General features: G+C 49.7%; 1 long non-coding RNA gene across 1 annotated transcript; it reads right to left on the reverse strand.

Annotated features, from left to right (window-relative positions):
• Window positions 1–2,537: 2,537 nt before the first annotated feature.
• On the reverse strand, window positions 2,538–5,748 carry LOC106899790. The gene is made up of 3 exons (XR_001414083.1): window positions 5,612–5,748; window positions 2,795–3,013; window positions 2,538–2,663 (listed from the first exon to the last, which is right to left on the reverse strand). It is a non-coding gene; the product is annotated as an uncharacterized LOC106899790 (long non-coding RNA).
• Between the last annotated feature and the right edge of the window lie 2,719 nt (window positions 5,749–8,467).

Genomic DNA, 8,467 nt, shown 5'->3' on the forward strand with positions numbered 1-8,467 from the left:
CATAATATTGACTGGCCCTCTGGTTCAAAAATGGTATACACAAAACATAAAAAGGCAAGGTATTTTCCTCACCGTCTTTCTTATTGTGTCTCTCCAGCACATAGAAACACTTCTCTTAGAATAAAAATCTTTCCCGGCTGCACCGGCGAAGACTACACATTCTCTCAGGACACGGGGATTTCAACTTCATGGTATCAAATTTTATTTCAGGAGCACCTTTGGAGTTTTCAATTGGCCGTATGACTTCACATTGTTTAGAAAACATGAAATTATATTGATCCGTGCCACCTTGTGACCTTCAGTAGAGAATTCTGTGACAGTCTCACCCAGGAAGCTGAAGCTGTGGCAGGCCTGGAGCTCCTCTCTCCTTCATCCCTCCAGGATGCAGCGGTTCATCTCCTCCCACATTGTCCAGCTCTTCCCAGGTAGATTCCCATACCTGTACACATGATCTTACAGGGTATTGGGAAAATCAAATCACAGAATGGGGTTGGAAGTGATCTCTGGAGATCATCTAGTCCAACCCCCTGCCAGAGCAGGTCGCACCCAGAGCAGGTTGCACAGGAACGTTGTCTCCAGAGACGGAGACTCCACCACCTCCCTGGGCAGCCTCTTCCAGGGCTCTGCCACCCTCAAAGTAAAGAAGTTCTTCCTCATGTTTTGATGGAACTTCTTACATTCAAGTTTGTGCCCGTTACCTCTTGTCCTATCCCTGGGCACCACTGAAAAAAGACTGGCCCCTTCCCCCTAACACACAACCTTTAAGTATTTATAGGCTTATAGGATTTATAAGTATTCATAAATCCTATGAAAACGTCCTTCAAAGCACCCTTATTACTCAGCACACCCTTTTTCTTCTCTTCTGCTGCTGCCTAAGCAGCGCTATGCGCAGGCAGGGGCTTTCAACACCACCTATTTCAGCTTAAACAGCTTAAAACTACATATGCTCCAAATCTTTTGTTTTGGTTTGGTTTGTCTTTTTTTAAATAGAGATGAAGAAACAACACCCCCCCCCCCCCCCCCCCCCCCTTTTCTTTTAAAAATCACACCGAGTGGTGAAACCCTGGGCTGTGATGCTCACCACGCCGGGTGCACGGTCCCCACGTCCTTGCCTCCCTCCCTACCCATGAAGCCAGCTGTTGGTGGAGACAAGGACAATATCCTGGGACTCCCTCCATCCCCCTTGGCCATTCCCATCTCCCAAAGAGCGGGGAAAGCGGGTGCAAAGCACGACGGGCCGCGCTGGGCTCAGCGTGCCTCTGGAAGCCCATTACTGTTTTATGGAGGTCACCCTCACCTAATTATGCCACTGTTCCTCCCAGCCCCAGCCTGACCCTGCCTGATCCTGAAACGGATTAACATGTCTTGGTCACTTGAGCGTGTGGTGTGTGTCTGCTCCGGGAGGGCAGCGGCTGAAGGTCTGGCTGTATCTCAATGTTATTTTGACCCCGGCCGTTTTTTTCCGTGGCGAGTCCTTCGCGGACCTGTTGAATGGGGCTTTCATTTCGCTGACCCCCGGGGTCATCTGTTTTCGGAGCATGAAATATGGCTGCCGGTGGACAGGAGGGAAGAGATAAACTTCACTGAGGAGCCTTAACAGGCCAATGAGCCGTGACTAATGATGATTGTGGTTTGTCTTTCGAGGGCATAATTTATTGGGCTGCTGACCACTTAGTGCACTGGCGGGGGGAATTAACTCCTTCGGGGGCGGCGCCGGGCGCGGGCGGATGGGGTTCTGCCCAGGAGGGGTTTGTCTGCTCAGGGCTCATCCTTCCCCCCTTTTGCAGAGGGAGCAAGCATTTTTCCCCCCCATCTTTCCCCCCCTGCAATGCTTGCTGGCTGTTTTCATCACCTTTTTACCCCACGTTCCCCCCAAGAAAGTGGTTCTCACAGCTTTTCTCTGAGTGGATTTTCTATCCATGATGCCTCAGCCATTTCTTGCAGCCAGAAAAGTGGCCACAAAGCACGGCGACCCTCTTAGACAGGGGACTGTCGTGCTCCTGGATGGCAAGTGCCCGACGCGAGCCGGGATTGCCCCGACAAAGGAGCTGGCGTGTCAAACACCGCTCTTACATCTTCATCACAGGGCTCCCTCCAGGCCCACAGCTTTCTCCTGGGAGGAAAGCCTGAGCCCGACGGCACGTTCCCGGCAGCGCTGCCATCCATCTCTGTCAGCCCCCGGACAGACGGGGGGCGGACGGACGGATGGACGGACGGAGGGTGGACAGGGCTGCTCCCTCCCGGCTGCAGTGAGGGCAGCCTGGAGAAGGATGGCAGCAGCCCCCCAGCCAGCAAGGTGTGCACAAATAGGGTCAGCTCTAGGATCCAAGCTCTGATTTCTCCTTATTTTTTTTAACTTGGCATTCAAGTTTTGGAAGGGTTAATTGCAAAAGAGGCAGACACCACAAAGAACTCATTGGAAATAAGTCATTTCATGCACATCGGTGTTTGAGGGCGGATCTCTGTCTTCTCCAGCATCCTAAAAGCTGGATGTTAGGAAAAAAAAAAGAAATCAGAGGCTTTAGGAGAGTACTACAGCCTTTACTTCATTTTAATGGCTAAATTCTATCTTTGTCTGCACCTCTGCATTGCCCACCGAGGTCAGCTGCGCTGGATGCAATTAAGGATGCTCACTTAGTTTGCAAATGACTCACTTTCCCCACCTGAAAATACAGAGCAGGAGGATGATGTTAATCCTGACTCTCCATGTAACGTGTTTGGAGATCATGGGGGTGTAAAAGGTCCGAGAGGTGCTGGGGGAGGGATTTGGTGTGGGGAAAGCAGCTCAACTTACCTCCTTCCAAAAGATGCCAGCACCCCACACAGCCTGGGTGCTGATGGGAGCCCAGGGGAACCCCTGGCCGTGCCAGCCCTCGCCCCAGCACTGGAGGGGGGTCCTGTGTTTTGGGGTGTCCTGTGCAGAACCATCAGAACCATCTGGTTTCAGGAACCAGAAAGCGCTGCAGGAGTAGAAGGGACTCCGCTTCCGGAAATCACAGGTTTGAGGAAAGTCCTGAAAGAGACATTTCCAAATAAGCCCTAAACTGAATCAATCAATTGAATTATCAGTCAAGCTGTGATTTAAATGCTGATCCCATAAATTGGAATGAGAGCGGTCTCCTTTAGATAAAGCCCCTTAAAACCACAGAAAAAAAGATGTCAGAAAGAGCGGGAAGACTGAGAACCTCAGAGTTCCCTGAGGTCTTGAATAGGTCCAAATCTATTTCGCCTATTAAAAAACAATAAATATTTACATACTAAGAGCCATCCTGCCAGAAGAACTCCCTGCCTTTGAAGGCACAGGAGCTATTTCAGTAGCAGCAGTGCCCAGCAGCAGGTGGCCTTTAGGATGTGGGCACTTCAGCAACACCAAGAGCTGCAGGCCAGACCCTGAGGTCTTGAATAGGTCCAAATCTATTTCGCCTATTAAAAAACAATAAATATTTACATACTAAGAGCCATCCTGCCAGAAGAACTCCCTGCCTTTGAAGGCACAGGAGCTATTTCAGTAGCAGTGGTGCCCAGCAGCGGGTGGCCTTTAGGATGTGGGGACTTCAGCAACACCAAGAGCTGCAGGCCAGAAGCCACAAGGTCTCCCCAGAGCCAAGAGCCCTCCAACACACACAGCACAAGGTGTCCACGATGCCCAGCAGGGACACAGCAGGGAGATGGGATGGCAACAGGACCACAGGTGCCTCTCCACCCCTTAGCCTTAGACTTTCCTGCCCTTCAGAGCAAGGTTTGAGAAGGGCTCTGGACATTTGAGGCTGGTTTTCTGCCGATTCCCAAGCCAAAGGACAGACAAACCATAAACCTCAACCCCTTAATTGCCATAAAAGCCCTGGCACAGCCCAGGTCTGAGCTGCAGTGTTTGTACAGCCACGTGCATTAATGCACCACGCAGTGACCTGCTACTCTGCGAGCTCAATCCCGCTGTAACTCGTCACTAGCAAATTAGAGGAGATATTATTCTCATCCCATCCGAGCCTGCTGAAGATTTCTGGGGAGGCACAGGAGAGTGGCAGCTCCCCCGATAACCACCCCATAGACTCTATTTCACTGGAGATGGGGAGGTTCAGCGACTCGAAAGCCAGAGCAAAAGTAGTGGGAGTTATAAGAAGCTCCAAACTCCGGTGAGGGGTTTCTGGGGGACGTTCTGCAGCAGCTGAAGTGAACTCTGTAGTTAAATGGGATTGAGTGAGGACTCTTGAGAAGACAGTAGGTGTTTTCCATTAATATTGCTGGGAGAAATAAATATTGAAAAGAAATTGTAGGTGGAGCCTAGCAGCTTCTGTGTGTGCATGCCTTCAGGTTTTCCGACTTTTTTTTTAAACTGCCTTTCAAAAAAATAAAAAGGTACCAGGGTTATTCATTTCTCTGCGCATTTCTTGCAGAAAGAAGAGATGTTTGGACAGAAAGGAAGAAAACACCTCCTTCCCTGCCCACGCTGGCACCTCCTGGGCTTCCCTCCCAGCACCTTCCAACCCGACATTCCACCTCCCGTTTGATCTCCCCTCGCAGGAGACCTTCCTGCCACTGTTATTGTTATCACTAAATAGTGCCCGGGCAGGAGAGACAAAATTACACCACTGGGACCTTTTCCTCCCAGGTGGGGGGACCACACACGAGCACGGCCAGCTCTGGGAGAGCAACCTGCACCCCAGGAGAAGAGGGGATGATGATAGGAAAGATGCACAGGATGGGTGAGAGGCGGCAGCCGGCGTGGAAATGAAGACGTGAGAAACATGAGATTGAGTCAGCAGAGAGGGAAAAATTAAATAAAATAAATAAAAACAAATTGGGGAGGAAAAAAAAAAAGAAAAAGCAAGGCAAGCTGAGAAAGTGAGCTCACCACATCCCATGGTAGATGCAGACCTGGAGGGTTCTGCAGCCACAGTGATTAGCCAAGACATGATCCAGCCTTTGCTGGCCCAATGCAGGGTAAGAGGTCAGCAGCAGGCTGATAAAACAGAGTATCTTCAGCTCCTCTTGGGGGGTTGAGGTGGCAAAAACACGACCGCAAAGGGCCCTGAGCAAACAGGTCTTGCAGTCCCCAAAAAGCATCGGTGGCCACCAGGCTCAGCTCTGCCTTTTTCCCCCAAAACGGGCCCATTCGGGTGTGGGTGCAGATAAATCTTGCAAAGAAACGGGGCAGCTGCTTCTTCCTATGTTATGCTGAGATGCTGTTGTCAGAGAGTTTAATCTGGGGGGGCTGGGGGGGGAAATGGTGCAAGTTTGTCCTTTTGAAGTGATATTGTTACCTGCTGTCACAAAGCCTTAATGGATGGGAAGATGGGTCTTGGCTGGGCTGAAATTCCCGAGCCCAGCCTTGTAAAAGAGGAGCTGAATGTAAAAGAGAGGGGGAGATGTTTAACAGAGCTGAGACCTGGGGATCAAGAGGAGAAAGGAACATCCCAGCACAGCGGGTTAACCCTTACAGTACCAATTTCTACGGCCCTGAAAGGGGATCTGGAGAAATCACAGCTTAGAAACAGCATGGAGGAAAGCAGGAAGAAAAAAAGTTGGCATTGTAAAAAAAAAAAACAAAACAAACCAGCCTTCAAAAACATCTCAGCTTCGTGTTTGGAAGAGGAAATGTAGTTTGTCTTACCCTGAAGCCTCTGCTTTCCTCTCCAGCCCCAGCTCAGCTCCCAGCCCCGCAGCCGGTGGGTAACCGGGGGTGCTGCAAAATCATTAACTCCGCTACAGATGCTTTCGCTTGTTTGGATAAACAGCCCGCTGTTGTTCTGCACATGTGAGTTACTGTAAGAGCTGGTGAAAGGTTCTGGATTTATAGCCTTGGAAAATGATTTATTTTTGTAAGCCCGCAGCTGATAAAGCTGGGGAAACGCCAGTGTGTGATTTCCACGTCCCGCCTCTTGCTCAAGTGCTGCATCTCGGAGACACCAGCCATACAGAAGGGGGAGAAACACTTGGACAAAAAAAAAAAATACCCCAAAATCCACCACTCACCATGGTGGTAAATACTGTTTGTGCAGATCTGTGTCCGTTTGGGCACAGACCCAGCCAATTTGCTCTGTTTCGAGTACTGAGCCATCTTCCGATAGGAACACAAGCAGGCTGGGCATGCAGTGGATTAAAGACCTCTTATCCCAAGAGTGGATCCTCAGCAGACAACCTGCAGCCACCTCCCGATACTCAAAGCTGTCCCAGATGCTTCAGGATAACTCTTTTGACCCTCCTTCACCTGGGAAAGGTGCTGTTTTGGGGTCAGTCTGGCTCTCTTCTCTCACAATCAGGACCCAAAGGTCCTCCAGTGCCTTCACGCAACCTTCCATCCCACCAGAAAATCCTCCCTTCAATACTGCTGCCAAGGAGCAGGATGTACGGTCTCTGGATCATACTGGAGAAGCTGCCCAGCATCTATTTGGCACGCAGCATGAAAAACCCCCTCACACCTGACACCAGCACATCTCAGGGATGATATTTCTTTATCCACAGCCATCTTTGCAGCATTGTTTTGGGGGTCCTGAACTGGAAAATCCTCCCTTCGATACTGCTGCCAAGGAGCAGGATGTACGGTCTCTGGATCATACTGGAGAAGCTGCCCAGCATCTATTTGGCACGCAGCATGAAAAACCCCCTCACACCTGACACCAGCACATCTCAGGGATGATATTTCTTTATCCACAGCCATCTTTGCAGCATTGTTTTGGGGGTCCTGAACTTTGGGAACTAAGGTACAACCTTAGCTAGAAGGGGCTTTGAGGAAACCTGGTCTAGTGGGAGGTGTCCCTGCCCAGGAAACTGGATGATCTTTAGGGTCCTTTCAACCCAAACCATTCTATGACTCTGTGGACCTTCCTTAAGCGCAGCCATACCCAGAGATTCTTTTGCCACAGGAGTTTGCCAAATTATGCTCATTGGAGGTTACAGCTATGCAAAATCTTAATTACCACCAAAGTTGTCTCACCTGCAGCATTCCTTCTCCACCCCTTGGGAGTACCAGGAGGTGTCAGTCATTAGTCCCAAGTAATTTCACACACCACAGCGCTCACCTTAATGTGGGAAATTGGACCTTCCTTAAGCGCAGCCATACCCGGAGATTCTTTTGCCACAGGAGTTTGCCAAATTATGCTCATTGGAGGTTACAGCTATGCAAAATCTTAATTACCACCAAAGTTGTCTCACCTGCAGCATTCCTTCTCCACCCCTTGGGAGTACCAGGAGGTGTCAGTCATTAGTCCCAAGTAATTTCACACACCACAGCGCTCACCTTAATGTGGGAAATTGCTGTTGCCTCTGTAATTACCTCTAACTCCAATCTCTGGTGGGATTTGCTGCATTAAACCAGCACGTGGGTCAACACGCCTTGGGTGTAGCCCTGTCCTGTCCAGAAACCTCCAATATGACAGAAAAAAACACTTTCTATTGGATGGGTCTCCTCCCTCCACCCTTTTTCATTAATTAGGGACCCAGTGGAGAGAGAAAGCACAAAGGTGAGGGAAGTCTGTCCCTATCTGCAAAGTCCTTGAAGGAGGAATTTATACTCAGTGGGCTCTTGGTCCCAAAAGAAGAGCGATACTCCAGCATGCTCAGCCCACCCCCCAAGAGCCAGGGGGATAAGAGCCATCCCCCCCCCCAGGACAGACACTCTGGGGATGGGCTACAGGCTGTAACACCCCTTCTTGCCTGCTTTAGTCAAGATGTGAGAGCAGCTCTATGTCCCTTGTCACTACTGTAGCTACTTCTGACCCTGCCACCCAGTCCACATCGTTTTCTGAGTGAGGTGATGCATATTTTGAAGGATGAAACTCAAAAAGGGAGCTGAGGTTTGAGCATTAGTGTGACATTTTCACATGCCACCAGGGAATTCGGGCCAGGGATTGCAAGAGGGGAGCAGGGCATGGACCTGCTACCTCAGACTGATGTCCTAACCAGCCTTGATGGAAAATAAAGCGAACTGCTCCATTGACTGCTCTCCCTCACTTCCATCTCATGTACCCACCAGAGGTGATGGGCAGCAGCAGTTTGCTGTGGCCACCCCAAATATAAGTTCGCCTCTTTGGTCCCAGCCAGGGTAAGGGGTGGGAAAACACCTGTAGGACCCACTGGGATGAAACTGGTAATAGCACTTGGTGAATAATCCAAGGTTACCAAAGTCCTCATTAAGCAAACTAGAGTTGGCTTTCCAAAAGGTGGGTTGAAAGGCAAGTGCCTCCCTTTACAAGTGCAGTGTCTAGAAAAAGAATAATCCTAGGCCTGTTCTAGATAAGGGAAAGGGTAGGTATGTCTTAAATATTTCTATTACTTCAAAGTTCATAAATCTATTGGTTTAAAACTGTCAACAAGAAAGAGGAAATATGAGCTAGAGACACGGTTATCACCAGGAAAGGAATTTCCTCCAAAGGGAGAGCAAGACAGTAAGTCCAGGAAAGAGGGACAGATAGGGAAATACCTCTATGAGATGTTAGGAATCTGGACGAGCCTGATCTATGAATGTCTT

The sequence above is a fragment of the Calidris pugnax genome, unplaced genomic scaffold (assembly GCF_001431845.1).
Source record: "Calidris pugnax isolate Ruff unplaced genomic scaffold, ASM143184v1 scaffold32, whole genome shotgun sequence".
Lineage (NCBI taxonomy): Eukaryota > Metazoa > Chordata > Aves > Charadriiformes > Scolopacidae > Calidris > Calidris pugnax.